General features: G+C 33.9%; 1 protein-coding gene across 2 annotated transcripts in view; it reads right to left on the reverse strand.

Moving 5' to 3' along the window:
* LOC118190868 (dual specificity protein phosphatase CDC14C-like) overlaps positions 1–23,513 on the reverse strand; it is a 405,013-nt gene that overhangs the window by 139,120 nt on the left and 242,380 nt on the right. The gene's annotated exons all lie outside the window — the stretch shown is intronic.

The raw sequence follows: 23,513 nt of genomic DNA on the forward strand, positions 1-23,513 counted from the left end.
TTGAATGAACTACTAATTGTTTACTGAAAAAGAAGGAACCTTAAACATTTAAAAATTGAAAATGAAAATTAATGCATTTTACAGCCCTTAATATAATTATTAATTTACATAGTTAATTAACAAAGGTCATTAATAAATTCCTCTCTCTTATAAAGTTTTACTCATGATTTTTCATCAAAAATACAGTTCAAAAACTTCGCAGTTTAGAAACATCGTTGTCGAAAATCTCGTGGTTCTAAAACACAGCCTAAAAATGTTTAGAAAAAGGAAGAAAATATCGTTTTTCATAGATATTAAAAAATAACAAACATAAATGCGTTGCATTTCAAGTTTTGAATACTTTTTTGGGGGAAGGGGATTCTTCCACGGTTACAACGGGAAAAAGACTCGTTCTTTTAGCCATTTCTTCACTGAGAACATTGCTTGAGGTGCTTTACACGGGGACGACCAACATAACACCCCAGCGAAAATGCTCTGGCAACAATTCTTTAATGAAATACGTAGACAAAACAACAACAATAAGAATAATAGATAATTTTAATAATTCCATGTTTCTGTGGGTTTCGAACACGGGCCAATCGATACGGTAGCTTGTTCCGCCATATCGAATTATTTTAATCAAATTATCTTGTTTAATCAAATTAAAATATTAAAATGAAATTTACATTTTATCTTAGATAAAATCAAAATTAATATCATTTTTACGGTCACAATCGTAATAGAATAACATTCATGTATTATTAAGAATTTTAATAATTAATCAATTTTATTAAAAATGCCTAAGTTTACAAGCAAATGCAATTTCTTAGCACATTTTAAAGGTAAATTTCAAATTTCGCGGTTAGGTTAGTTAAGGTTGACGGATTTCGGCAAAGCAACTCGATGACTATCTGCTTATGGGGAAATGCTTTCGTGGAGGAATTTTGAAGGGTTTGGTTTAGTTCGATGTATTTGACAATGGCAAAGCCCGCGAGAGCTATCTACGTAAAGGGAGGGATGCCTTCGTGAAAGGTTAGGTTATTTAATTACCAAAGCCTCGAGGGCTATCTGCCTAAGAGGAGGGGTGCCTTCGTGGAGGACTTTCTAAGGGAAACTGGCTCGTATACACGTTACACATGAGGAAAACCAAGAAAACACTCATGCAGCCAGCCCGTTCGCGGGATTCGAACCTTGGACCGAACTACCAGTGTTCAGCGACTTTACCGCTCGGCCGCTGGTGGGCGCCTTCGTGAAAGGATAACGGAAAATGGTTCGTATTCGTGTCACACATAGGAAAAAACAAGAAAACATCATGCAACGCTCTCTTATAGCTGGAATCGAGGCCAGGTCGAACTAACGGTGTTCAGCGACTTTTACAGCTCCGCCTCCGAATTTTTTAGGGGAAACTGACTTGTATCCATTTGCACATCGGGAAACGTAATGGCAGACTGCATATTGAGGTGACCAATGTTAACGAATTTCGCTTACTGCGCATGCTCAATGGTGTACCGTTGGCGTAATGGCAAACCGCACATTGAATTGATCAATGTTAATGAATTTTGCTAATGCGCATAAAAACTTCCATGCACAGTCCGTCCGTAGGGATTTGAGCTCGGGTCGAACTACCAGTGTACAGCGATCTTATAGCTCATCTCCGCTGCTGGTGGACCTATATTTAGCGAACACTAATACAAGTTTGTGTTTTCATTTTGTTCTTGGACATAACTAAATTAAAATGATTTAAAAACCCTGTCATGAGTATGCGAATATGGCAAAAACAATGTTTTAAACACACATCGATTTGGTTTATTGAAAAGATTTTAACAGATTATTGCTACTGTACTGCCTCATTTCGCGTCATAAATTAAGATTATTATTACTTCTTTAATAAACGCATGGTAGGATAGCATAACGGAACCGTATCTTAACGTGACGTAAAACAACACCCGAAATTCTTTCGAAGGACTCCATTAAGGTCCTTTTTTAAAACATGAAAGAAGCGCATTAAAAATATACCATTCTATGACACTTGCGAATGTTGTAACCCTAGATTTATGCCAGCAGACGATTGCAAGCAGAACTCATAAATATTCAAAGCAGAAATATTATGTGCCATGACAGTATTTTATCATGAATTAATTTGCCAGTAATAAAAGGAGATCAGAAGGGAAAAAAAAAAAAAAAAACAGAGACAAAATGAAATAAGAGAAGCAAAAAAAGGGAAATAATACACATCCGAAATAAAATCTTAATAAAAACTGAAAGCTCAAGATACTGTCCATTTTTGCGTTGGAAATTTAAAAAACTCGGCACTGCTGGCGAAAAAGCAATCTCGCAAAGTGCTTTCTTACGGCAAGTTAAATATTTATGCTGTAACTCCTCCTCTTCCTAAATGTTGTTTCTCTCGTTTGAAAGACAATGACTAAAGCTATAAGAGACTAAACGATTACTGTCACAAAAATAAAAGACCTCCTTTAAACTTCTCTTATTTGGAAGGTAAAAGGGGTGACTGAAATTTCTTATTTGCCTAAAAAGAATAATGTCACTTTAACAAAATTTAAGATAGAACTGCTTCCAGACTCATACCACTTGTAAGGTGGTTATTAAAATTGACCTGTTATTAGGCTTGCTTTGTTTGAATACGAGAAAGCATTCGAGGACTACCTGCCAAAGGGGATGAATGCCTTCCTGGAGAACAGTTCTGAGGAAAACTGGCTTGTACAGACGCTACACATGGCGAAAACCACAAAAACGCTCATGCAACTAGCCCGTTCGGGCCCACTTGCGGCCGAGCGGTAATGTCCTTAAAAAATGGTAGTTCGGTCCGAGGTTCGAATCCCGCATGGACGTTTTCGTGGTTTTTTTCCCATGCGTAGCGTGTTAATACGAGCCAGTAATATATACCATTCTATATGATAATATAGAATTCTATAGCCAGTAATATATACCATTCTATATGATAGTAATTTTTCTATCGTTCTACAATACACAATTCATTCTATCATATAGAATGGTATATATATTACTGGCTCGTATTAACACGCTACACATGGGAAAAATTCTATATGATAGAATGTCAATGGAGGGATGTCCTTCACGAAGACATCACTCCCTCTCGCGTAGTACCTTAGGGCGAACACGTTAATAATAATAATAATAAACCAGTCCGTTCGCGGGATTTGAACCTCGGACCAAACTACCAGCGTTCAGCGACTTTACCGCTCGGCGTGGGCCTAACCAGTTATTAACAATTCCAGCGTTTACTATAACTTCCACTTTCCGTTTCCTCACCAGAATATAAATGAGTTAGATATCATTTAAAGTGATGTTTTTGGATTTTTAAGACAGCATGTTTCTGGCCTGCGCGTGTACGCTGCGTTTAGTTCCCGTCAGCTCTGATAGTTGTCGTTTTCGACTTTTTGTTAATTGCTGTCGATAAATTGACTTTGACACTCTGCGTAGTTAAAGTTAAACCATCTTAAAGTTAAACGTTAAATTGTGTAGCCTTTGACTACGAGTCTACGTTTTAAAATTTTAAAATGAATTAGACTCTGTCTTTACTTTCCCCCCCCCCCGAGTGGGACTACGAAAAATCTGCTTTCTTGCCCGTTGGCCAAACTGACTGTTTCGGTGCAGAAAGTCCAATTTGAATTGCAAGAATTTTATTTTTAACGGTTTTAACTGTATTTTGGTGTTTCATATTTTTCCATACTTTTCAAATTTTTATATTTGGATTTTGAGGATTTATGCATTTTTACCTTGATGCGAAGTGAGAACTGAATTAATTGAATGAGAAATCTCTCTCTAATGGAATTCAAGGAAATGAGTTTAAATGAAATGCGGGAAAACTGCGTATAATTTAATATTCCGTACAAAGAAGTCATGTGGTGTACACATCAGATTTTTGCATTTTGCGTAAATAATTCGCTATTGTACGTTGAGGGTTTGTGTCAGTAATTTTTCTATCGTTCTACAATACACAATTTAAGTTTTTAAATAGGAACCCGTTAATCTGCTCCAGATAATCGAAACAGCGCCGCATTTTTGAACAATCCCTGCGGACATTAACTTTGTTCTTCATTTTAAATTAAGTAATATGTGCATACAACATCGAACAAGAATCCATATTTTACCTAACTTACCCAAAACTAACTTTATTTGAAAAAATATGCACCCCCCCCGAAAAAAAAACACAGGTGGAGTACTACATTCATATCCTTTTCATAAAAGAAAATAGTAATAAAAGAAAAAATCTGAAACTTTGAGATTTTACATTATGTCTAAAGAGGCTTTTTTGGCTTCAGTGTTACCTTTTTTTTATTAAATATCATGTTCTTCGCACTTAAACCATAAAATTCAGTTCAACAGCAATATCACAAAATAATTTTAAAATGAGCATATCCTTTAGAATTTCCGATACACAGTCTCACGCGCTGGAAATAAAAATGCTTCCCCCCCCCATACAGTGTTGCCATTGCTTTGAAATCGTTGATTTTTTTAATCAAAACTTCTTTAAAGTTTTACAAAATATGAAATAGATAATAAACAAATTCCAAATTTGGTCTTCCAGATGAACATATTCGGTGGAAGATTACGTTATTCAAAATTGGATTGCTCTAGGTATTGTCGTTTTATCACAATGCGAGAAACATACATACATTTAAGCAGATTTTTTATTATTTAATTTTATTCGGTGGCAACAGTTTGAAAAGTAATATTGAGATTTACAGTGAATCGACGCAAAATGCCAAAAAGAAATTCTGACGTAATGCTCCTTTAGTCGAATTAAAAACGGCATTATCGTCATAATAGAACACAACTCATATTTGACTATAGAAACAGTAATTAATCCACAATTACAATCTCGTCAAATAGAAACTAAAGATAATTACCAATAAAAACTTCCGCAGATTGAATTTAAACAAAGGCCCATGCACAAACTCAATAACAGGCAGGAATTATACAGCGAGCAAGTTAAAAAGAATCTCTCAAGGTCAATGCTTTCTAGAAAGGTCGTCAAGTTCCTCGCCTAAAATTGAACTCCACACAAGTACAGGTACTGGCAGAAGTTAAACTAGCGCCTTTGAAGTTTCGAAAAGTGATTGAGGAATGCTGTACGTAGGATAAGGGGAATTTTTCTTGTTTTATAAGACATTTATGAGTTTTTGACTAAGAAACTCAACGATTTCTAAGTGAGCCATGGCATCACTGCACTGAAGGAAAAAAAAAAAAATTATCTCCAGCACGCGATACTGCGTATTTGAAATTCTACAGATGAGCTCATTTTAAAATTATGTTGCGATATTGGCTCTTGAAATGAATTCTATGGTTTAAGTGCGAAAGACATGATATCTAATAAGTAAAACTAAAACGCAAAATACAAAAATTTGAACGCTTTCAGATTTTATATTACGCCCAAAAGGGCGCATTTCAACGTTTTGTGTGTTACCTTCCATGTTCCTCACACTTAAACCATAAAATTCAGTTCAACGTAATATCGCAAAATAATTTTTTAATGAGCATATCATTAGAATTCCCGACAGTCTCTCGAGCTGAACACACAAATGTCCCCCCCCCCCTGTACAGTGTTGCCATTGCTCGCTTTAAAATCGTTGAGATTGTTAATTAAAAATTCGTTAATTTACAAAATGTGAAATAGATAATAAAACAAATTCCAAATTCGGGCTTCCAGATGGCCGTATTCGGGTGGAGACAAACGTTATTCAAAATTGGATGGCTCTAGGTACCGTTGTTTCATCACAATGCGGGAAACATACATATATGTAATAATAAAATTCCATAGTTAAACTTCTAACTGTATGTTCTTTTCATTTTTAATGGCGACGTTCTCTTATTTGAAAGTACGTGGAATTAAATCCAAAGCCCCGTAGTCAAGTTGTTTTTCCCGCCTTTTCTACACGTACAGTTATAGGATGTTCTCGAGATATTTAAAGCGAACTGGATTGGCTGACGAGACTGACGTCATTTCTTGGAAGCTCCGCCTTTCCAGAGGCTATAAAAAGACTCGCAAAAGGAATATCGGGAGCTTTTCTTTAATGTAAGGATGCAGTAAACTTCATACAAAAAGTTACTAGTAATTCCTTTTTATTTACTCCGGAAATATGATTTTGTAACTGCTATTTCTCCTGATATAATAAATGGATCCTGTTTTTTAATTTTATCGTCTGATAATTTAAGCTACGACTACATTTATGATTCTTCAACAATCTATTTATTCCTGACAAAAGCTGATACATCACATATATTTACACAGATTCTTCATTATTTAATTTCTTTAAATATAACACAGTACAATAATATTTAGTGGCAACAATTTGAAAAGTGAACCGACATTTATAGTGAAACAAAGCAACATGGCAAAACGAAATTAATATTTTTCTGTTCAAATTACCTCTCTAGACTAAAAACATTAACACGTTGAGCGCCATGTCAGCCATTTGTGGCTGACGCTAGACTTTCCGTTTATGCCGCGTCAGATATCTGTGGCTGACACTAAACTTTCCGTTTAGGCCGCGTCAGCCATCTGTGGCTGACACTAGACTTTCCGTTTAGGCCGCGTCGACCATCTGTGGCTGACACTAGACTTTCCGTTTAGGCCGCGTCAACCATCTGTGGCTGACACTAGACTTTCCGTTTAGGCCGCGTCGACCATCTGTGGCTGACACTATACTTTCCGTTTAGGCCGCGTCGACCATATGTGGCTGACACTAGACTTTCCGTTTAGGCCGCGTCAACCATCTGTGGCTGACACTAGACTTTCCGTTTAGGCCGCGTCGACCATCTGTGGCTGACACTAGACTTTCCGTTTAGGCCGCGTCGACCATCTGTGGCTGACACTAGACTTTCCGTTTAGGCCACGTCAGCGATCTGTGGCTGACACTAGACTTTCCGTTTAGGCCGCGTCGACCATATGTGGTTGACACTAGACTTTCCGTTTAGGCCGCGTCGACCATATGTGGCTGACACTAGACTTTCCGTTTAGGCCGCGTCGACCATCTGTGGCTGACACTAGACTTTCCGTTTAGGCCGCGTCGACCATCTGTGGCTGACACTATACTTTCCGTTTAGGCCGCGTCGACCATATGTGGCTGACACTAGACTTTCCGTTTAGGCCGCGTCAACCATCTGTGGCTGACACTAGACTTTCCGTTTAGGCCGCGTCGACCGCCGCTGGCTGACAGCATGTAACATGATATATAACTATACAATTTACACTGTTTTATTTAATTACAGAAAAATTTATTTAAAATTTACTTAATTTTGATTCATTACAGGACTAATGGACTTCATTGAAACACGGTAAGCATAAAAACGGTTCTCCATTACAGCTATTACGAATTGTGACAACTGTCTTAGTCTTTTCTCTGGTTTTTCATTACTCTACCAGCTTCAGTTGCATTTTTATCATAACATAATTTACAATATTTCCGTCCTCCAGAGGATTTTCCTGGTTTTCTTTGGAGTTGATGTTGTCGTTTTTTTAGATATTCTTGCATTTCTGTTCGATGGAATATCTTCTTTTTCACAACTTGTGAGGGATAGCGCTAATTCTTTCCGAACTTCAAAAAATGCTAATTTTCTGCTTCGTAATATCTTTGCATAGAATGTAACTCTTTACAAAACAGACTTGGTGCGTAATGTGTTGAATAAATGCCTATAGGAATCACGTTCCAAACATAAACTACTGAGATAAGAATCGCTGGTCCTACAATGCCAGCGCTTTTAAGCGGCGCGCGTGGTCTAAGAAATACGCTTGGCGCTCAACGTGTTAATAAAACGCCCTTCGGGGCGTAATATAAAATCCGAAAGCTTTCAGATTTTTTATTTATTTATTTATTTATTTATTTTTAATTAAAAGTATTTGAACAGAAAAGGTACTATTACTCTCAGAGGCCAACTTTTATTTTCAGTTTGTAATCTAAAGTTTCCAGAATGCAAATTTATTTTTCTCTTCACAAACGTTAAATTATAAAAGACCGTGCAATCACACCAAGCCTTCATTTACCTTCGAAGGCACTTTAATAGGTCTACAAGGTAGATTTCCTTTCCTCACGAAGTAAAAATTCTATAAGTTCTGTGCTTTAAAAAAAAAAAATAATAAAAAAAAAACTCATTAAAATTCACTAATAACTGGCATTAAATGACTCGTGACTCACACAAAAGCAGTGGCCTTAAAATGTAATACTGATATTAGACCACAAATTGCATGCGTGCTCGCGGTACATGAGACTTACACGCAAAGCGCAAAGCTCCGGAAAAAATACGTTTTGTCATCTTGATTGATTTATCACAGTTGCAAGGTTCTTGTAGGACGTGCTTATCACGACTGGATGAAAAGATGGAACCCCAGCTTTTATGTACATCAGGGATAAACATCAGGGATCATAGGTACACTTGGGCCAAACAAACAAGGATTAACTTTAGGCGGGTCGCAAAAAAAAAAAAAAAAAAAAAATCTGAAATGTTTCAGATTTTAAATTACGTCCAAAGGGGCGTTTTTTAACATTTTGTGTGTTACCTTTCTTTATTAAATATCATGTTCCTCGCACTTAAACCATAAGATCCAGTGCAACAGCAATATCGCAAAATAGTTTTAAAACGAGCATATCTTTAGAATTTCCGATACAGAGACTCACGCGCTGGAGATAAAAATGTTTTTTCTTCACAACGTTGCCATTGCTCGCTTTGAAATCCTTGAGTTTGTTAATCAAAAATTCGTCAAAGTTTTAAAAAATAGGAAATCGATCATAAAACAAATTTCAAATTTCAAATTTGGTCTTCCACATGCTCATATTCGTTGGAGGATTACGTTATTCAAAATTCGATGACTCTATGTACCGTTATTTTATGACAATGTGAGAAATATACATACATTTATGCAGATTTTTCATTATTTAATTTCTTCAAATATAATGCAGGACTCTAACATTTTGTGGCAACAGTTTGAAAAGTGAACCGACATTTATGAGTCCGACGCAAAATGCCAAAACGAAACTAATAGTCCTTCGGGATTCAAATCCCTTTGGACTAAAAAAAAAATCAATATTCAAAGAAACGTAGATTTATTTCGAATAATACAATAATAAACATATATATATATTTATATAGAAAAGAACAAGAAAAATTTAATGTTTACGTCCTGATACTTGACATCTCTTCTCTGCTATTATCTTTCCTATTTCGGGAGAAATTTTGTTTGCAGTGATAACTTTCAACGCTGACCCAAGGTGAGCATCATTAATACGGTTTCTAATAGGAGACTTATTGCCTTTCATGACTGAAAATAACTGCTCACACCGATAAGTGCTACCAAACATGGAAATAATTTCATATGCGAATTTTCGAGTATTTTCAAACCTGGCTGGTAAATATTTGTAAAATTCAGGCACGCCCACTTCAATGAATTTTGCTTTCAAATTTGAGTTGCATTGAATCTCGATCACCTCCATTTGCATATGGCTAGGTACTGAGTCAATACTTATTGAGTAAATCGAAGAAAACAAAAAAAAAAAAAAAAAAAAAGTTGTCTTCGAGGGAACTAAAATCATTAAACCTCGTTTCAAATTCAGTTGTTAAATTTGCCATTTTTTCTGCGTATTTTTGATACGAACAAATATCATCTAAACTTGATTTGTTCATGCTGCACGTCGGGAAGTGCGTCAAATCTTCAATTTTAAGTTCTTTTTCCCAAAGAACTAGTTGACATTTGAATGCTTTAATTATGTCAAACATGTTCGTAATGATATTATCTTTTCCTTGTAACGATAAATTTAAAACGGTTAAGTGTTTGGTTATTATCGTTAATTACTTAGCAGTAAACATTTCATTTTTTCTTCGTCGATATGTTATTTTATTACTATATATTATTATTTGCCGATATATTGGCCGAGCCGCAAAAATATTTGTTGTGGGTGGCATGCGGCCGCGGCCCGTGAGTTTGACATCCTTGATGTACATCATTAGTTAATGGAAAACGTTTGAAAAGGTACAGACTGTATGATAACGGAATGTAAATAGTGTAAATTTACATTTGCAATTACATAAATATGCTTCGCTTAAAAAAGAAAAGAAATGGCGTAGGATTTTAAAAACTGAAAGGCGTTTTAAATGTTCGGGATAAATTCCAGAACAAATTTCTGTTCAACATTTATATAAATGTTTTATTTAAATTCAACTTTTATTTAATTTTTACTTCCTTGTACGAAGTAAAGGAAGTACTGTAATGATGAAAATTTATGGGTATCGATCGTATTTTAACGAAAATATCACCATCGAATGCAGTTTTACGATACTTTTGCGTTACATCTGTACGTAAAGACAGCTTTTACCCAAAACGGGTTGCAAAAAGGTTTTAAAATGAACTTAGAAAAGAATTTCATCACGATATCTGTACCTACATATGTAACTCGCATAACGTAAAAAAGAGTAGGCTCAGAAGGTTGGAATTTTGTATACAGCACTGATATATATACTCACTCTGTTATCGGCTCCGTGAGCTCGGTTTTATTCATTCTTATATGTTGGTAAATTGTGCATTTTTTTGCTTTAAAAGTGATTGAATTAAGTTATTCTTATCTTCCGGTTAAGGGTATCATGCCCTCAGTTAATCTGCATGCAATAGTTGTAGAATTTTCAACAATTTAAAAGTTGTTTAAGTGCGTCTAAGCTAAATTTCTTACCACAGCAGCCATATTTGTTTACATTTGAAACTTGGAAGGAATAATGCTTGATCTATGTGGATTTATGCTAACATTAGGACCGAAATAAATAGTCGAGATAAAATGAAATATTCACTGAATTTTTTTAATAACCATGGTGCATTCTTGTAAGAATTTACTAGAGCAAACAGTTTTTCTGAAAGATTTCCTAACCTCAGCATGTAAGAGATATCCGCCCAAAGGGTAACACCCACTGAGAAGTCGGTCAGAGAGATCAGTTCATTTATGGACAGCATTTTGTCATTTTTAGCGGTATATTCTTCGGTTAAGGTTTCATGCCCTCAGTTAATCTGCATGCCATAGTTGAAGAATTTTCAATAATTTAAAAGTTTTTTAAGTGCGGCTAAGCCTAATTTTTTACCCCAGCCGCCATATTTGTTTACATTTGAAACTTGGAAGAATAAGGAATTAAGTTAGTTTCTGCACTTTTAGTATCTCTTTGCCGAACTGGATCAAATGTAAACTTTCAGGTTTGTTCTCCGAAATATCCGCCTTCTTGCATGCTTTCCGAACTTCTTGTTCTTGCGTAGAAACTCTAAAAAATTGACTTTTTAATTGCTTTAACTGTATTTGGTGTTTTATATTTTTCAATTTTTAATAAATATATTTTGAGGGTTTATGCATTTTTTGCCTTGCCGCGAAGTGAAAACTGAATTAATTGAATGAGAAATATATGTGTAATGAAATTCGAGGAAGTAATTTTAAATTAATTGCAGCAAGAATTGTGTATAATTTAATATCCCGTACAAGGAAGCCCTTCGGTGTACACACCAGAATTTTTTTAACACTTTGTAACTGATGATGAAAAACAGATAGTCTGTGATAGCATTAATCCAAAACAATCGTAGTCCAGACATGATAAATCAGCACAAATCGTATCGAAAGCTAAATTGCTGCATCAGAAAAGATAAAGCTGTCAGTTTGGTAAAATTACGAAGGTGTTATGTATTTTGAGCTGCTTCAAAGCAATCAAACGATCAGTTCGGTTGCTGGGTGCCAGTAACGTATGCAACTTGGGGAAGCAATCAGAGAAAGAACTAGAATTGGCAAATCGAAAAGGAATCGTGTTCCACTACGATACTGCGAGGCTTCACACATCTTTAGCAACATGTACATCTTGCACAAAACAAAAGAGACACTTTTATATCTCCCGTTCTACTGAGCCTGACTGTCGAAATAGAATTTGCGTTTTCCATGTTTTAAAAGCGCGACTTATCTTTATATGTATTAGATTTTTACATAGAATTGTTCTAACATAGGTATTTTGACACAAAATCAGGCTTTTACTTGACTAAATTGGCAATGCTTTTCCCCATTTCTATTGTACGACTCAACTTTTGTCTAGATATTATATTTTTTTTTAATTTCTGGTGAGAAATTTATGGAGAAATTTAAAAATTTATCTTGGCGCAAATTTTTAGTTTGCGCCAAGAATAATTCACTTGGCGAACTACTACTAGCAACCTATTTTCCTTCCTCCTTTGTACTTCCTTGTACGAAGTAAAATGGAAGTATTGTAATCGCGAAAAGTTTCAGGCAGCATATTTCAACGAAAATATCCATTTTGACCGCTATCGAATCCAATTTAACGATGTTTTTGCGTGATATCTGTACGTAAGGACCGAATAAAACACTCTTTTCCTTCAAAAAATTATAAAACTGCTTTAAAATTAATTCTGAAGAGAATTTTTCGTGGCGCCTGTACGAACGTATGTACGTACGTGCATACGTACGTATTTCGCATAACTCAAAAACGAGTAGCCTCAGAAAGTTGAAATTTTGTATATAGGACTGCTATAACATGTAGATGTGCACCTCGTATTTTGGTTGCAATCGGCCACACCAAACGTATATAAATATATTTATATATATATATATATATCCACTCTGTTACCCGGCTCAGTGATCTCAGTTTCTTTACTCTTATATGTTTGTAAATTGTACATTTTTTGCTTTAAAAATGATTGTATTATGTTGTTTTTAAGGTTTTGTATTATGTTGATTGTATTATGTTGGTTAAGGTTTTTATGTCTTTAGTAAATCTGTATGCAATATTTTTAGAATTATCAACAATTTTAAAGTTGTCTAAGTGCCGCTAAGCCTTTTTTTAATGGCGGCCATTGATGTTTACATTTGAAACAGGAGACTAGTGGATTTGTTGCCAATCTAGAGAAACTTAGCTTCGCAACAACAACGATAACGCATTCATTTATTATTGCCAATTAAATCATGCTTGATTCTTTCTGGAATTTTTTCGAGGAAATAAGCGTTTGAGATTTACTTCGTAATTTTTAATATAGATATTTTGAGTTTTTATGTATTTTTGCCTTCTTGCGAAGTAAGAACTGAATTAATTAAATGAGAAATACTCAATCGTCTGTGAAAAACTGTTTCTTTTTTGTTTTATTTGCTTAATTTCTTTTATACATAGTTCTAGCTTTATTATAGTATTTGAATAGAACATGTGGCAACGATTAGATAATTCTTTAAATGATATACATTTTGTGCATTCTGAGTTATAATAGGAATGAAATATAATACTGTTAAGTAAACCTAGCGCCAGAGTGTCGCTATGGTAAACAAAGTGAATTTTAAAGAATGCATTTATTCTATTGTGGTTTATGCGCTGTCGGCTAAGTAGGTTTAATTCAATCTAATAAATTTAAATAAAATGCAAGAAAAAATGCGTATAATTTAATATTCCGTACAAGGAAGTCATTTGTGGTGTACACATCAGATTTTTTTTTGCGGCACAGGGTACCAAATTATAGGAGTTTAGCTAGGAACTGATGTCGTATCCCCCATATAACTCCGACCTTGCACCATCGGATTACCATTTACTTCGAAGTTCATAAAATTTCTTAAATCGTAAAAATTAACAGTAATAACGATGTTCACATGGTTGAGAATTTTGTTGATAAAAGACGAGAAGCTGTCTGAGCGCAAAACCATCAAGTTACCACAAAAATGGCAAAAGATCATCGAACAAAATAGAAAACATTTCACTAAGTCAGTTCATTTTTTATACAGGAAAAAAAATTGAGTTTTATTTCGCTTAAAAGCCGAAATTACTTTCTTGGCAACACATTATTAAGCATCAATTGTGAAACTTGTACGATTTCAATTTTTAATAACATTTACTGAAATTTTACAAAACACTAAATTTTATAATGTGGTTACCAATTTTGGTGTTTTAGTTATTCCCAGAACCAAAGTATTACTTCCTAGACACATCTTTAATGTAGAGTGTCTCTACAAAAATGCGGAATTCAGTGTCCCCAAAAATATCCTTTAAGATAAATGTTTATTTACTCTGCTTGGGACATCACATAAGTAAACTGCGAAGTTATTTACGTATTTAATGGCAGCATCCATAAAAGAAAAGTAAATATTAAGTAGGATGAAAACAAATAAATAAAATAAAATGGTGAAAAAAATCAAAAACAAAGTCTGAAAGGTTTCAAAATTTTAAGTTACGTCCAAAGGGGCTTTTTTGTTAACATTTTATGTGTTACTTTTATTTGTTAAATATCATGTTCTTCGCAATTAAACCATAAAATTCAGTTCAAGAACAATAACGCAAAATAATTTTAAAATAAGTTTATCTTTAGAATTGCCGATACACATTCTCGCGCACTGGATATAAAAAGGTATTTTTTTTTACGTATTGTGTTGCCATTGCTCGCTTTGAAATCGTTGAGTTTGTTAATCACAAAATCGTTTAAAATTTTACAAAATATGAAATAGATAATAAAACCAATTCCAAATTCCAAATTAGGGCTTCCAGATGCCCATATTCGGAAAAGGATTACAGTATTCAAAATTGGATGGCTCTAGATACCGTGGTTTTATCACAATGCGAGAAACTTACATACATTTAATGCAGATTCTTCATTATTCAATTTCTTTAAATATAATACAGGTCTTTAACATTGGTTGGCAACAGTTTGAAAAGTGAACCGACATTTAAAGTTTTCAACGCAAAATTCCAAAACGAAGTTAATAGCCCTTCTGGGCTAACGCCAGTTGGGCTAAAAATGGAAAATATTTTTACATGTTTATGATTAGACTTGGTAACACTGGTAATTTATCACGGTCACTTTATTTCGGAGCTTCGTTACAGCTTTGTACGCGTGGAGCGTTAGGCAAAGATACATCAAGTTTCATTGTAAAACTTTAACTTGCCTGGAATGACTTTAACAATTCATCTCATCTTTCCAACAAACTGACAATATATATATGTTACGGGGAAACACCGAAATCTGGAGAATGTCGACATTCACATAGTCTCTTGGTGTATGTCCGAAATATTTTCCAAATACTCTTATTTCTGACCTACACCGGTCAAAGTCGACATTCACCATGTACTAATGGTGAATGTTGAACATATAACAATATAATATTTTCTTCTCCGTAATTCAGTCGCGAATAAACGCACTTGAGACTTGAAATACGAACTTAAGAACATGAGAACCTAAAACACACAATACATTCGAAATGAGAAATGAAAATAATAGAAGTTAAAAACTTACTTAATTATACAGTACGTTCTAAATGAGAAAATAAAATAACAGTAATAAAAAAACTTACTAAATTATGTGATTCAAATCTTATTTATTGCAACAACTTAAACTATTATGGCACTTTATGACCTCTCTTTTCGACTTTCACCAGAGCATATCTGTGATTGTCGACATACACCGGTGAGGGTCCGAATGTACAAGAACGTAGTGAAATATTCGGTCTTTCACCGACGTATTTGGTGAATGTTGATATTCTCCGGTGAAAGTCGACATTTTCCAATTTCTGTCTTTCACGGTAACATATGTATATTTTTTTCAAGATTCCAAAAGCGCAGAGCTTAGGCGAGCAACTGAAATGTCAATTTATCTTTCAAGAGTAAATATTTAAAAAAAAAATACTGAACTGTAACAGTTTAATAAAATTAAATCGTTTACAAATAATATACTCATATAAATAAATAAAGTACAGAAATAGGTCATTTAACGGATAAATGTTTCAACCTTGTGTTTTTAGAAAGCTTTTACTTCCACACGACTATATTAATCGGCCCACTAGGGTCCGAGCGGTAAAGTCCCTTAACACTGGTAGTTCTGAGGTTCGAATCCCGCGAAAGAGCTAGCTGGGTTTCCGCTGTTTTCTCCATGTGTAACGTGTTAATACTAAGCAGTTTCCCTTAGAAAGTCCTCACAAAGGCATCCCTCCCCACCATGCAGTGCTTTAGGGCGGAACACGTAAATAATAACAATAATAATATACATAAATCTCAAGTTGAGGAATGAATTTTTAATCCTTTTTACAGGATGTCAAAAGGTCGTTGCCAAATTTAACATGCAGCTCTGTCAGACCATAACAAACAAGATTTACGTAGGAACTTATGTCCGAAAATGCGAACTGAGATCGTTAGAGGGCACTGCTCGCAGGCTTGTGGGAAGTGTGGCCATTTCAGGCAAGAACATTGCAAAAGAAAGATGAAACAGTTTAAAAAACTCAGTTCTTCATGGACATTTTGTGGAAAGAGTGTTGCGGGTTTCAGCAAGATGAAGCGAGTGCACATTTTAGTAGCACTATGTGGGAATACCTCGATAGGAAATACGTTGATCGCTGGATTGGCAGAAGTGGACGCATGGCCACCGCGATCTCCCGACCTGACACCCATGGATTTATGCCTGTGGGGGGATACATGAAGAAAGTGTATGAGATAACTATAAGATCGGACATGTATCTCATCGCCAGGCTCGCGGAAGCGGCGACACACCAGCCCATTTTGAACGGGTCCGTGAATCCATGCGTCGACGTTGCTAAGCATGCAGTCTGGCGAATCGAATTATCGGAAACTCTAAAGATATGCTCGTTTTAAATATTTTGTGATTTTGCTGTTGAATTGAATTTTATGGTTGAAGTGTAATAATAAATAGAGATAACACAGACGACGTTAAAAAAATGCCCCTTTGGTCATAATAAAAAATCTGAAAGCTTTCAGACTTTTGAAATTTTTTAAAATTTATTTATTATAATTATGTGTTTTTACTTTTATTCATTTTGATTATTATTACAGTCAAAAGTTTCTAATCCGGACGTCCATAATCCGGAATGATCTATAATCCGGACCTCAAAGCTACAAACTTTCTGCACATGCGTAAAGGCATAATGCGTTAACGCATGCGCATAATACCTTAACGTATGCTCATAATGCGTTTACGCATGCGCGTTTAATGTATAACGGACGGTATAAGCTAAGCTAAAATTATCTAATTATCTATCTCAGTTAATGTTGCAGATTGCGTTGTTCCTTAATCTTCTAATTGGGTCCGGCTTATTATTTTTTGCAGACTGTTAGAACAATTTTATAAAAGTAAGTTTGAACTTTCAATTATGTCAAAAAGAATTTCTGATTCTGGAGCTACCAAAGCATCTATAAAGCGAAAGCATGTTTCGATGTCCATTAAACAAAAAGTGGAATTGCTGCAAAAAATGGATAAAGGCATAATCCTTTGTTTATCTAACCATTCCGAAAATCAATTTCAAGCTGCTCTGCGGCAAGGGGGGGGGACGGCGCGGCGCGCAATGAATTGGAAGTTGATCTGTCAGCACTATCCTTATCTTCAGAGCAGATGTTTTTATTTTATTCGGGTAATAATTCCTTATTAAATGTAGTATTTCATCTCGATGTACTCTGATATGATTTAAATCAAATTCCTCGTCATTATAAATATCACGAATACACATCAAATAGTTTTCTGGTTGCAATTTTCTAATTTCGACTATGCGTAATGTATGCTTTAAGTATGCGCGCGATAAAAGAAATGTTTAATAAAGTAAACAAATAAATATTAAGCTTTTTTTTTGTAAATTTTGATACCCTTTAGATCATAATTGCTCTTTATTTCATAAACTACGGTTTCATATTTTTAATTTTATAATTTCTGCATGCCATCTTACCAGATTTAAACTGATGATCTATAATCCGGAAAAACCGATAATCCGGAATCGCCGAAGTCCCGACGAGTCCGGATTAAAGACTTTTGACTGTATTTTCAAAATCTTGAAGCTCACCCGTGTTGTGACCTGGTGTGAAAGTATAGTCCCAACTGTAATGTTTAGTAATTTGTAAATGGAAGCATTTAACATTCAATATATAGTAACTTGTGAATGGCAACACTTTTGGATACATAGTTAAAATAGCACGTTGTAGCACGAAAATGTTAGCCCGTTGCTAAGCATGCAATTTGGCGAATGGAAAGAATTTCGAACATCGTTGCGAACATCGCCCTCTAGCGGACGCAATTTGCATTTTCGGACGGAAGTTCCCATGTCAGTCTTCTTTCTCATGGTATGACAGAGTCAGAACTTAGTTAATATTTAGATTAGATAAGGCCCTAGCTATTTGAGATATGGGGCCCTTTATATGTCTTTCATACTATATTTTAATGTTGTGGGGGCCCTAAGCTACAGCTTAAACGTAAATCCTGCATTATGTTAACGCTCTCCAAACACTTAACGACATTTTATATGGGATCCCAAAACACAAAGTAGTACACAGTTAGTTAAATGCTTCCTTTTCAGTCTGCAATCAATCCTCCTTGGAAAAAACAAGCGGAATAACGAAAATCGTCCACAAAACATAAATAAAAACTCTCCTTTATTTTACGTCAAAAGGACTAACCAAATCATGTTCCCATTTAAGAAATAAATGACACATTTATTTTTATCGACAGTAAAATGAAAAAGGATCGAGTTTTTTTTTTTTTTTTTTTTTTCGTAGTTGTTTAGATTACGGTTAGAAATCAAACAATGCTTTTGTTGGGAAAAAAGTATGTTTGTTCTTCGAACAATAGAATATTTGAATTTTATAAAAAGAGAGGAAAATAAGAAGATTCAGAGGTCTCAGTTTATCTATTTTAAACAGAAATAATAAAACAAGTTTTCAGATCTTGAATGGAAATTCTCATAGTTTATTTTCTGGTACAACGAAGGAAACCTTTCTTTTGAACTCTGTATTTTCTTTTCTCGAGTTATTTTATTTTGTTATTCGGTTTGAGAAACAAGAAAAATATCCGAAAGCTTTCAGATTTGATATTACACCCGAAGGGGCCTTTTTTTTTTTAACATTTTGTGTATTACCTTTATTTATTAAATATCAAGTTTTTCGCAATTAAATCCTAAAATTCAATTCAAAAGCAACATGACAAAATAATTTAAAAAAAATATATCTTTAGAATTTCCGATACACAGTCTCGCAAGCTGGAGATAAATTAATTTTTTCCCCGTACAGTTTTGCCATTGCTCGCTTTGCAATTGTTGAGTTTGTTAATCAAAAATTCATCAACGCTTTACAAAATTTGAAATGAATAATAAAACAAGTTCCAAATTCAAGATTCTTCCAAATGGCCATATTCGAATGGAAGATTACATTACTCAAAATTTGATATCCCTAGGTACCGTTAGTTTTTCGCAGTGCGAGAAACATATATACATTTATGCAGATCCTTCAGTATTTATTTTTACTTCCTTGTACGAAGTAAAAAGGAAGTACTGTAATCGCGAAAAGCTTCAGGCAGCATCCTGAATTCAATAGAATTTTTGAATTCAATAGAATATTTGAATTTTATAAAAAGAGAGGAAAATAAGAAGATTCAGAGGTCTCAGTTTATCTATTTTAAACAGAAATAATAAAACAAGTTTTCAGATCTTGAATGGAAATTCTCATAGTTTATTTTCTGGTACAACGAAGGAAACCTTTCTTTTGAACTCTGTATTTTCTATTGAGCAACGAAAATATCCATTCTGACCGCTTTCGAATGACATTTAACGATGTTTCTGCGTGATATTTCTTCGTAAGGACAGAATAAAAGACTCTTTTCCACTAAAAAAATTATTAAAACTGCTTTAAAATGATGAATTTTGAAGAGAATTTTTCGTGGCGTCTGTACGAACGTATGTACGTACGTATCTCGCATAACTCAAAAACGAGTAGCCTCAGAACGTTGAAATTTTGTATATAGGACTACTATAACATATAGATGTGCACCTCGTATTTTGGTTGCAATCGCCCGCGTCAAACGTACACAGTCTCGCAATATCTATAAATATATTTATATATCTATCCACTCTCTTACCCTGCTCAGTGATCTCAGTTTCTTTACTCTTATATGTTTGTAAATTGTGCATTTTTTGCTTTGAAAACGATTGAATTATGTTGTTTTATCTTCCGGTTAAGGTTTTTATGCCTTTAGTAAATCTGTATGCAATATTTTTAGAATTATCAACAATTTTAAGGTTGTTTAAGTGCCGCTAAGCCTAATATTTTTTTTTTTTTTTTTTTTTTTTTTAAATGGCGGGCATTGCTTGTTCACATTTGACACAGCAGAGTAGTGGATTTGTTGCCAATCTAGAGAAACGTAGCTTCGCAACAACAAAAATAACGCCTTCATTTAGTATTGCGAATTAAATCATCTGGAATTTCTGGAATTTTTTCGAGGAAATAAGTGTTTAAGATTTAGTTCGTAATTTTTAATACAAATATTTTGAATTTTTATGTATTTTTGCCTTGTCGCGAAGCGAGAACTGAATTAATTGAATGAGAAATTCTCAATCGTCTGTGAAAAACTTTCTTTTTTGTTTTGTTTGCTTAATTTCTTTTATACATCGTTCTAGCTTTATTATAGTATTTGAATAGAACATGTGGCAACGATTAGATAATTTTTAAATAATATAAATTTTGTGCATTCTGAGTTATAATATGAACGAAAGATAATACTGTTAAGTGAACCTAGCGCCAGAGTGTCGCTATGGTAAACAAATAGAGTGAATTTTAAAGAATGCATTTATTCTCATTGTGGTTTATGCGCTGTCGGCGAAGTATATTTCATTCAATCCAATAAGTTTAAATGAAATGCAACAAAAAATACGCATAATTTAATATTCCGTACAAGGAAGTCATGTGGTGTACACATCAGATTTTTTTTGCAAAAAAACAGAGCAGCAGATTTAGAGTAAGGGCTTGGAACCTTATCATGATTGAACTTGAACACAGTAAGGATTGTTTGCACAAAGAGATGGAATTTCTTCAAAAATAGATGTTAAAACATATTTCTGACAGTAATCTGAATTTATTTTGACATTTTTTCTACTTTCCTTATTTTAAGCTTTCCGTTGTAAGGGAATCCAGTAATAACCATAAAACCTTTAGTAAAAGGTTCCTTTTTTCTCTGAACCAGCATATTAAGTCTTTTTGTCCTCTTTTTCGGTATAAAATTGATCATTTTCAATTGTAATCGGATAAGTATATATTAGCCTCATCAAATTGTTACTCTATATTCCAGAGGATGAACATCGTGTTTTTTTTTATTATTATTTTGATTAGCTTTAAATGAGATTTTATAATTTTGTTCACAATTCCTACCAAGATACAGTGTCTCACAAATGTGATGGGACACTTGTGCTTTACAAAAGGAAACTGTAATAAAATAAATTAAAAAAACATGTAAACATTTTTTGTGGGTGTGTTTCTTACTTAAATTTAGTAACAATTATTACATAACATACATTTTCTCAAAATATTAAAATAATAATTTAATAAAAATACAATTGTTTAAAACGGAGCAAAAAATGGCCCACATAAGTGATGGGACACCATTAGATCCTACTACGTACTACGATAAAAATATTTTTGGGTTTTTTTATTTTTACTGAAAAGCAACTGGCAATAATTTATAAAATTGTCTGCAGTATTTCTCTCCAGTTTGTTTTGGAATTTTTGTGTTTTTCAGCTCTGTACAGCCATGAATGCTAAACGAAAAGAAACTTTGCCTGAAATTCGAAAACTAGTTATTAATTTGCATATTGAACGTGGAAAATCTATAAGGAAAACTGCTGAAACAGTTAACTTGAGTCATTCAACAGTTTTCAAGATCATTAAACGATATAAAAAGAATCATATGATTCAGGATAAAAGAAGATCTGGCCGAACATCAAAGCTATCCAATGGAATAAAGCGAATTATTGTTCGAAATATTAAAAAAAAAAATCCAAGAATGAGTGCTCCTAAAGTTTCTGCTGATTTACAAGCATTATATGGAGTAATTGTTAATCATGAGACTATTAGAAGAGTAATTCGATCTGCTGGATATCACGGTGGAGCAGCCGGGGAAAAATTCTTCGTAAGTGAAAAGAATAGAAACCTCAGACTAGCTTTGGCAAAATCCAACATAAATAAGAATTCTGATTACTGGAATGAAGTTATATTTGCTGATGAGAGTAAATTTAATATCTTTGGTTCTGACGGTAGAATCTTGGTGTGGAGAAAACCCAGGGAAGAATTTCGTAAACAGAACTTGGTGCCAACAGTAAAACATGGTGGAGGAGGAGTTATGGTATGGGGGTGTATGTCGTCCGCAGGAGTTGGTTATCTTGTTTTTATTGACAGTATAATAGATCGGTACAAGTATATTGACATTTTAAATCAAAATTTGAAATCTTCAGCACGAAAATTGAACCTTCATAATGATTTTAAATTCTACCAGGACAATGACCCCAAGCACATTGCTTTGAACGTTACACTCTCGCTGCTGTATAACTGTCCTGAAATAATAAAAACACCCCCACAATTTCCAGACTTAAATCTCATAGAGAATATTTGGCAAGAATTGGAATCAAGAATTCGCAAACACACCATTTCTTCAAACCAGCAATTAAAATCGGTGCTTCAAGAAGAATGGGGTAAAATCACTCCAGAAATCACAAAAAAAAAAAAAAAAAAAAAAAAATAGTCGAATCCTCCCAAGAAGATTAAGTCGTGTTTTAAAAGTAAAAGGAAATCCAACAAAATATTAAAACCTTTTAAAAAGTAAAATTTTTGGATAAATATTTCATGGAAAAGTAAGTGTTCCATCACTTAGGTGAGCCATTTTTTGCTCCGTTCTAAACAACTGTATTTTTATTAAATTAATATTTTAATATTTTGAGAAAATGTATGTTATGTAAGAATTGTTACTAAATTTAAGTATGAAACACACCCACAAAAAATTTTTACATGTTTTCTTAATTTATTTTACTACAGTTTCCCTTTGTAAAGCACAAGTGTCCCATCACTTTTGTGAGACACTGTATTTCAAAATTATAGAATAGCTCTTTGGATGTCTGGATTCTGCTTTAAAATATGACATGCGATTTTAGGTTTAATAAGAGCTGTACGTACCTTTGTTGGGTACGCATTTTTTGCCTTTTTTCTCCCCACTCAGAAGTAAACGTTGACGTTTCTTTCCTTTCGTATTAATTATGTCACTATTTTACGCGTAGAAATATTAAAAACATGCTTTTTTACATTTTTTTTAACAATGGAAGAGTATTTCTCTTCGGACAGCGCAAAAACATAGCCTTCGATCCATTGTTCATTTTTCAGCGACATATCAACGAAAAGAATATTTTTAATGCTGCAGACGATAAATAAACCTTATCGCAATTTGATGCCAGTCACTTTTGTATTTGAAAATTAATACTTAAATTCATGGAGAAAATTAAAATCGTTACAAAAGTGTGTAAACACCCGCTGTAAAGTATATTTCTACATCCGAAATTCGAACAACAGGCTAAAATACACAGTGTTTGAAAAATAATATACAGTGGCTCCCAAAAGTGTTCGTACACTTATGATTTTCATTGAAATAAGGCTCTATTGAATTATTAAAAGTAAACTTTCTGAATGAGATTTTAATAATAAGATCTGTAATCTATTCGTAACAAAATTACATGAAATATTTTTAAAATAAAGCG

The sequence above is a fragment of the Stegodyphus dumicola genome, chromosome 3 (assembly GCF_044657685.1).
Source record: "Stegodyphus dumicola isolate Sdum_Otavi_A_Nest chromosome 3, ASM4465768v1".
Taxonomy (NCBI): Eukaryota; Metazoa; Arthropoda; class Arachnida; order Araneae; family Eresidae; genus Stegodyphus; species Stegodyphus dumicola.